The 9,451-nt window shown below is 38.9% G+C and overlaps 1 pseudogene; it reads right to left on the minus strand.

The window, feature by feature from the left end:
* The window catches only part of LOC107567341 (ryanodine receptor 3-like), a 151,036-nt pseudogene that overhangs the window by 59,422 nt on the left and 82,163 nt on the right, over nucleotides 1-9,451 (minus strand).

The following is a 9,451-nucleotide window of genomic DNA, read 5'->3' on the forward strand; positions in this document are numbered from 1 at the left end:
TCACACTCTGCAGCCGCTTCTTGTTCACACACAGCTTCAGCTAATGATGGCAGGGCAAAACAGACCGTTTCGAGAGCGTAATTACGTTTTACCCTACTAGAATTGATGCTGGATTGATGAGAGTTATCATATTCATAAGTGCAACGAGTCATTTGCATGTGAAAGTAGAAACACATGCAATTCAGATGAAACTTCTGGGCTGATTATAACTTTCCTTATGAGATGTGTGTGTAGGTCCGACAATAGCCTCCACGATGTCATATATTCGCTCGTGGCCAGTGCACGCTTAAGCAGTTATGAGCAGCAGGCTGTGTAATACGTGTGAGCTCTTTTATTTTTGTTATCACTTGGCCATTTGACTTATATCAGTGTCCAGTGTTTCTCATACATTGAGTTATTACTTCATTGAATAAACTGATCACTGCACGTTTCAAAATTAAAATGCAGCGCTGGTGTTTTTATATGAATGTATCTTTGAAAAAAACGACCGTCTTCAGAAAAGCTTTGGTGTCATTTTAATTTCGTCTTTCCTGTAATGCCTGATAAAGTAGCGTTTGTGAACACAGTGCTTATTAGATTACAGCCGTTACCGGGGAAACCGCTATATCTACGCTCCAACAGCGCCTCCTGCTGGCGGAGAATAAATTTGCATTTGCAGTCTGTGGGAGACACTGGTGTCTGTCAGCAAACATAAACAAAAAGCATGCTTCAGAACTTAAGTTTTGAGCCATGCATTATTACTCTGAATTAGGCTACTACTACTATTACTATCTTGTACCCTGCAATAATCATTTACTCAAACTTACTTTTATGAGATGAAGGGGGGGGGGGGGGTGGGCCAAACATATCAGACAAAACAAATCGGTATCATATATCGGCTGCCCTGATTTCTAAATATCGGCATCGGCCAGTAAAAAAAACACTTATCGGTCGACTCTAGATTAAGATGGAGATTTTAAGAGTAAATGAGTGTCTGTGTTGTACCTTCTCCGTCAGGGACTTGTAGGATCTCAGCATCGGGTGAGTTTTTGCTTTCTCGTCGATGTTTTCTCCGTGTTTCCAGCCCAGAAGCACCTGAACACAGACGGGAGCCACCAAACAACCAAAACATCAGCGTGATGCCCCTGGCGAGAATCTCACGTGTTTAATGAACATTTCAGTGCTTGAATCCAGCAGCTGGCGGATGTGTTTCTCTCACCTTCTCAGCAGCCCATTTCTCATGGGAATGTTCAGCGTATTTGTTTGCGATGTACTCCAGCTTCTCCGGCAGGCAGATGCTGAGAGGAAAACAGAAGCGTCGATCAAATCATCTCAGACTGTCACGCGACTCAGTCCACGGCCAAAAATACAGTATCATCATACAATATCGATATTTATCATGATATTCATTAATAGTGAAATAAGCTTGAGAGTGAATGTGAATATTACACTCCTTTTAATTTAGGGTCACATGAAATCCATTTTTATTTTCCCCTAAATTCAGTGGTTTCCGGTCCTTGATTCTGATTGGCTGAGCCACGTTCAACGCTGTTGTAAATGACTCTACAATGTAACATACATGTTTGTGTGTTGCTCGGCAACCACTTTGTAGCAACCACAACTGTTTCTGAGGCGCTACATTGTTTGGTGGAAGAATACTGTGTTTATTAATATCATTACACTTTATTTGCACGGTTTTATTTTGTGAAACCTAACTACGTACAATAAACTCCGCTTCGCGTCGTACCTAACAGCGCCCCCTAGCTGTTATAAATTCACTGTAAACCACGGTTTCTTGGGGCTTATTGCTTTAATCAGTGTCGGGTGTAATGCATTACTAAATAATTAATAACTAATTTAATTACTTTTCCCCTGAAAAAGTAAAGTAAGGGATTATTTTTCTGTTAATTACAATTACTTCTCATTTAATTGCATTAAATACTATAAAAACTATAAAACAATTCTATATCAAACAATAGTGGATTTAACATCTAACGTTAAAATGTATGTTTTAATGTATCCTTTAAATACTTGTGTCAGTTCAAGAATCATTTATGCAATTTGATATTATTTATTTGAAAGAATTAAAAGCAGTTTCATGTTTTTCCTTGTATTGCTCGACTTCGAGTAATTAGTAAGTAATGCAATACTTTTTATAGAGAGTAATTACTACAGTAATCTAATTACACGGTTAAAGATGGAATTAGTAACTAGTAATGAATTACTTTTTCAGAGTAACTTACCCCAGTGTTTCCCAACCACATTCTATCTCTATTATATTTTGTTATTTTTATTGTTTTAAATCAATGCTACTGGTAATCTTTATGTCTGTTTGTGGGTTTTATAAATATTTAACCAATGAAAAGTTTCAAAAGAACTTGTGACTAAACCGTCTGATCATATATAAAGCCACAATACCAACTCTGACGACGCTGTTTAATTATTATTATAAAAAAAAGTTGCATTTATATTTTTTGTCAAATAAGATGGTGCACGACAAAAACTGTTTCAATTAAGCCAAGTTAAAAAAAATATCCTGGCTCTATGACGTTCTTTAAAATATTATATCTAAAATATCCAACGTAAATGTAATGATTCAAAAATGATTTGTGTTCTGTCTGACGTACGTGGCTGTGTTTACGGGTCTGGGGTCGAAGTTTCCCTGCGTGTCGACAGACACCTGCTTCTCCAGCGTGCTGCTGAGTGTGAAGTCGATGTAATCCGGCGGTAGAGCTCCAGAGATGGCACTCAGACACGGCATGGCCATCTTAAACAGATCCTGCTCGTACTTCTGCAAACACAGTCATTCAGAAGACGGAAGATGAGCGCTTAATGCGCTTGGGGTCGGTAAGATTTCTCTTCACTGTTACTTTAGATTCATTTAATCCACCCTTGATGAATTACAGCATCACTTTATTTTAAAAAATCCTACTGACGCCAAGCTTATGAATGGTAGTGTACAGCCACATGTGCCCAAATCTCTTCACCTTCTGAGACAGAGAGTCAAAGATTCCCCAGAAGATCTTCTTGGTGAGCAGCAGCTCCTCCTCAGACGCCTGACCGTAACTCCCCCATCCAGACGGCAGACAGTAATACTTCCAGTTCTGCTCGTAATGATTCGTCAACAGCTGTGAAACACGATCAAGTGGCATTCAGAGAGAGTTCTCATATAAAAACACTTCATCTGTGCGTCATCACAGAAACATCCTTTTTAAAACACTCATTAAAACGATTTAAATATGAATCACACCCCAGTGCAGCTTTTTCCTGATGATTTAATGACGAGCAACGAGACAAACTACATTAACGAGTCATTAATGGACATTAGATGAGTAAAGAGCCCAAAACAAGAGCAGCGATGGACAAAAAAAAAATCCACTGCTGATGAGTGAGAGGCGGAGCTAAAATAAGGGGAGGCGTCTGAGTCAAATGGCATGATGAATGTGGGCGTGGCTCAAACTGAAGGGGTGGAGTCAAACTACAGAGCAACGGAAGATATAGTCAAAGTATAAACAATCTCTGTTACGTAATCGTGAGACGTGTTTACCTTCAGAGGCATCTTACAGCATTCAGACAACAACGGCACGTCAAACACCAGCCGGCGCAGCAGATGCTGGAGCATGGAGGGTCTGAGGTACCTGAACACAACACAAAACACGGACGAGATCTGACTCCAGGCCACGCACAAACCGCTGTCAGACGGACAATACTGCTCTATTACTGGCCTATTAACCACTTAAAACCAGCATTATATAACCATAACCATAACTACAACGATGACTATAGCAATAACTATAATGAAATGGCAAAACTAACTTAAACTATAACAATAATTAGTGATAACTATAACAAAACTATGACAACTATAATGATAACTACATTAGCGTCCACACAAGCGGATCATAATGTGTTTACTATAAGCTCGCTGCAGCTTTGATGAAGAAGCATGAAAGATTTTGATTGGCTTGCAATCTTTTTGTCGTACATCAGCTGGAAAAGATCGCTCTGAATGGGACTGCAACAATATCGTTCCTCTGTGACGTTATTGCCGTGGACTTCATTGCCGTTATCGTTACAGTTATCGTTCTTGCTGTGAAGGGGCCTTAAATTCATTCAAGTGCAGTCAAGCGGCTGACAGGGTGATCAGGAGCTCATTACTGTATGATAACGAGCAGCTGTTCTCACTTGCAGATGGCCAGCAGACACTCCTCGATGGCGTCGCGCTGGGCTTTGGTGAGCGAACAGCCCTTGGACAGGCGGTAGACGGTGTAGAGCGTGGAGTCGATGAGCGCGGCGTGATGCTCTGTGCCGGAGAAATGAGGAGCGCAGCGGGTCAGCAGAGGCAGCACCGCCGAACCAATGTACCTGTTCATAGCCAGAGCCGTTTCTGTGGTGCGCAAAGCCTCCTGGGAACGAACACAACACCTCAGAGATGATTCATATGAATCAAAAGGACTCAAACGGTAAATGACTCATCTGAAACGCTGCAGGAGGGTTTCGTTATCACATCTGAAGTGCCGCTGTGTTTTGAGTTTTGAGAGATTTTTAGTCCGTTCACAGCGGTGTAGAGAAACAAATTCACTAACCACACAAACACTGACTTTCTTCGTCTTTAACGTCGAATCCTTTGATTTAGCAGTTAAAACCATGCATCATTAAGGGTAAAGCTGCTGAAGATACTTTCATCCAAAGCGACTTAAAAAAAAGAGTTTACAGTCTAAACAAAACATAAAAAACAAACCAAAACAACGAAACAAAAACTGAACTCATAGTTTCATAACTGATGAATTTTACAACATAAACAGTTTTTTCTTGTTTATTTCTGTGAAGCTGCTTTGAAACAAGATGTAACAAGATATAAATATATTACTGTTGCAAATCACAATTGTCCTGTAAAATATTTGATAATAAATTATTTTATAATTTTATACTGCAAGTTACAATACTAATATTTATGTTTTAAATCATTCATAACATTCAAGTTTATATTTGTGTGTAATATTGGTTAAATGCTGTAAACTCTACAGACATCTACAGAAATGTTGGAAACATGTTAAATATATGAAGTCTGCCAGATATCTCATTTGAATATTTAATTAATAAACTCAACATATTGCTCACATGACAAGTAAACAAAATATTTCATCTTTTGTCTTTTGTAAGAGTTTTATTTAGATTTTTTTAGTTTGATTTTGTTTCTATTTTAATATCATGTATATAGAAAGATGCACGTATACAGTGCTTATTATTATTTTAACTAATTATAAAAATGGAGATATAAATATACTACTGTTGTAAATTAATAATTATAATTACCGTAATTTAATAATAATGACTATTTCACACTGCAGGTTACAATACTAACATTTATGTTTTAAATTCTTCAAAATCTGAATACTGGAATACTGGTGAAACGCCGTAAACTGCTATCCACAGAAATGTTGGAAACTGAGCAAATGTGTAAATAAACTGAACTTGCGCACTTGCGTTCCTAAAATGCACGTTAAACTGCAGATATTTACAAGGCGCTCTGACGCTGAAAACCCTGTAAACATGCAGAGCAACAGACGACATCCAGATTTGAACTGCAGAATTTGATTGGCTATTCACTGCACAGCAACACTGATTTACTTCACTTTTACTTTAAACTAGACAAGAAACGTTTGTGAACAAACTTTGAAGTTGGCTTGAGAAAGCCTATTTGAAGTGGTTTAAAAGCTTGTGGTTTGAAGGTGTTCAGATGAAGTCTGAAGTTTGAATAAAGAATATTAGAGATTGATAGATAGAAATTATAAGATGATAGATGGGTAGATAGATAGATGGATGCTGGGGTCTCAGGGTGGTTTCTAGGGTGTTGCTATGCGGTTGCTAGGGTACTCAGGGCGATTGCTAGGGTGTTGCTATGTGGTTGCTAGGGTACTTGGGGTGTTTGCTAGGGCAGTTGCTAGGGTACTTGAGGTGGTTGCTAGGGCAGTTGCTAGGGTACCCGGGGCGGTTGCTAGGGTGCTGCTATGCGGTTGCTAGGGTACTCGGGTTGGTTGCTAAGGTGTTGCTCCGCGGTTGCTAGGGTACTTGAGGTGGTTGCTAGGGCAGTTGCTAGGGTACCCGGGGCGGTTGCTAGGGTGTTGCTATGCGGTTGTTAGGGTACCCCGGGTGGTTGCTAAGGTGTTGCTATGCGGTTGCTAGGGTACTTGGGGTGGTTGCTAGGTTGTTGCTATGGTGTTCTGGGAGGTTGCTATGTGATAGATAGATAGATAGATAGGGTACTCGGGGTGGTTGCTAGGGTGTTGCTATGTGGTTGCTAGGGTACTTGGGGTGGTTGCTAGGGCAGTTGCTAGGGTACTTGAGGTGGTTGCTAGGGTGGTCGCTAGGGTACCCGGGGCGGTTGCTAGGGTACACAGGGCGATTGCTAGGGTGCTGCTATGCGGTTGCTAGTGTACTCGGGTTGGTTGCTAAGGTGTTGCTATGCGGTTGCTAGGGTACTTGGGGTGGTTGCTAGGTTGTTGCTATGGTGTTCTGGGAGGTTGCTATGTGATAGATAGATAGATAGGGTTCTCAGTGTGGTTGCTAGGGTGTTGCTATGCAGTTGCTAGGGTACTTGGGGTGGTTGCTAAGGTGGTTGCTAGGGTACTCGGGGTGGTTGCTAGGGTGTTGCTATGTGGTTGCTAGGGTACTTGGGGTGGTTGCTAGGGCAGTTGTTAGGGTACCCAGGTCCCCTCTCAAAGCACTGACCGTGTCCAGTGAGGCGGCGGCTCTCAGGTCCGGCAGGAAGCCCACCTCTAACAGATGCAGCAGGAAGCTCTGGTCCTCGATGCCGTACACGCGCTCCAGGAACAGCACCATCGGGGCCTTGTGGTCCGGGCAGAAAGTGGCCGACATGTCAGGCTCAAACACGCTGCCGTCTGACGGACACACACACACACACACACACACATCATTTCTTAGCACAAACTGATGTGCCAATAATTTGCTATTAATTAGATTGATTAAACTGCATGCATCATGTAATTACTTAGATAAAACATTTCAATCCCTTTGTGTTTTTTCACTTTAAAATGAAACATCATCATGCTGAGGAATATACAGCAGAACTTGCAGAAGGATGAATTATGATGAAGCTTTTAAAAATGTGAGAATTAGGAGAGTGTTTGGCACCTTTATTGACGACGGGCATCTTGAGAGGGATGCTGATGATGCCGACCAGATCCTCCGTGGGAACGAGAGAGCGAAGGATGGCACGAATCCTCAGAGCTTCACCTTTACCCTTATTGATCAGCTGAGAGACCAGATCAATCAATCAGAGCATCAGCTCGCATCACGATCAATCAACATCCATGCACGGCTGCGTGATTTTGATCATTTTCTGAGATTAAATTGAATGTAATGTTTTGTTTTATTTTTAAAAATCATGGAATCACAGTTTTGATAATACACCACAGACTGCTACTGTATTCTGATATTTGATGTTTGCATGTTGCTGTTTTCATTCACTGTTAATAATCATCTATTACTGCTGTTTTACTGACAGTCGTCTTGACCTCTGAAACTGAATGTCTACATTTTGGGTAAGAAATATTATGCATTTTTTCTTATTTTATATTATTTCTGAACATAAAGGATATGTTTAAGACAAGCTTGGGCAATATTTGCCTTCATATTTCATGCAACTTTTCTGCAAATATATTTAGCAAGTTATAACTTTAAAAAAGTACAATTAAAATAAACAAATAATTATTTAAATTCAAAAATGAAAATAAAATAATAATAATAATAATAATAATAATAATAATAATAATAGAGATTAAATAAATGTAAAAAATGTCAAATTAAAATACATTTAAAAATAAAAATAATAAAAATAAAAACACCAAAATTAAATTAAAATATAAATAATTCAAATAATCAAAACAAAACACTTGTTATCATAAAATGCAATTAAATCATAAAATGTAACATTAAATAAATAAAAATAAAAAAACACTTATTAAAATTAAATGATAAAAATATAAAATTAAAATAATATATTTTAAAATAAAAATAATAAAAATAAAACACTTACCAAAATAAAATTAAAATACATATAAATAAATAAATCAAAACAAAACAAAACATTTAAAGATTAAATCATAAAATGTAAAATTAAATAAATAATAAACAAAACACTTAAAATAAAAAAACAATTCAAAATTAAATCATAAAAATGTCAACTTAATTATTTTAAAATAAAATATAAAACACAAGTAAATAAAAATAAATGTAAAATAAAAACTAACAATTTATAATCACAAAAATAACATACTAAAAATAAATATCCATAAAAAGGTAAAACAAAAATTAATAATTTAAAAATAAAAGCAATCAAAATAAAACACTAAAAATAAATATCCATAAAAATGTAAAACAAAAATTAATAAATACTTTTAAAATAAAAGCAATCAAAATAAAACACTAAAAATGAATGAACATGAGTTAAATTTGAGTACTACGTTTTTAGACGCTGTTTCAAGCGCGAGACGCTGCAAAAGATGCAAGATTCAAGCGCAAAGGTCAAACCCGTCCATCAAGCACAATATTTAAGAGAATGTTCATGTTACTCTAGTTAAGCTTTTTAATTGAGCAGTTAAAAGTTCAAATATAAATCTTGAATCGATCAAACGTTCTGAAAGAGATGATCCACACAGACTCACGTGCATCTCGGGAGCGCAGCGGCCCAGCAGATCGATCAGAGCCGAGTAGAAGGACAGGATGGCGTTTCCCATGTGAACCACTTCCTCTTCCTCCTCGCCCTCAGTGGAGCTGCAGCAGAGACAGATGAAGTTCAGCATCGTCATCACGAGTGTGAGTGCGTGTGTGTGAGTGCGTGAGTATGTGTGTGAGTCCGTGTGTGTGTGCGAGTCCGTGTGTGTGTGTGAGAGTGTGTGTGTGTGTGTATGAGTGTGTGTGAGTGTGCATGTGTGTGAGTGCGTGAGTATGTGAGTGCGTGAGTATGTGAGTCCGTGTGTGTGTGTGTGTGCGAGTCCGTGTGTGTGTGAGTCCGTGTGTGTGTGCGAGTCCGTGTTTGTGTGTGTGTGAGTGTGTGTGTGAGTGTGTGTGAGTGTGCGTGTGTGTGAGTGCGTGAGTATGTGAGTGCGCGAGTGTGTGTGTGTGAGTCCGTGTGTGTGTGCGAGTCCGTGTGTGTGTGTGTGTGTGTGTGAGAGAGAGTGTGTGTGTGTGTGTGAGTGTGTGTGAGTGTGCGTGTGTGTGAGTGCGCGAGTATGTGTGTGAGTGTGTGTGCGAGTCCGTGTTTGTGTGTGTGTGTGTGTGAGTGCGTATGTGTGAGTGCGTGTGTGTGTGCGAGTGTGTGAGTGCGTGTGTGTGAGTGCGTGAGTATGTGTGTGTGTATTTTTATGGAAAGTAATGCGTTACATTACCATTAAATCCATTAAATCTGGACAGGGCTTGCTTGTTTGTTTTTAAAATAAAAAAGTTATAT

This window comes from Sinocyclocheilus grahami, unplaced genomic scaffold, assembly GCF_001515645.1.
Source record: "Sinocyclocheilus grahami isolate Dianchi unplaced genomic scaffold, SAMN03320097.WGS_v1.1 scaffold1149.1, whole genome shotgun sequence".
Taxonomy (NCBI): domain Eukaryota; kingdom Metazoa; phylum Chordata; class Actinopteri; order Cypriniformes; family Cyprinidae; genus Sinocyclocheilus; species Sinocyclocheilus grahami.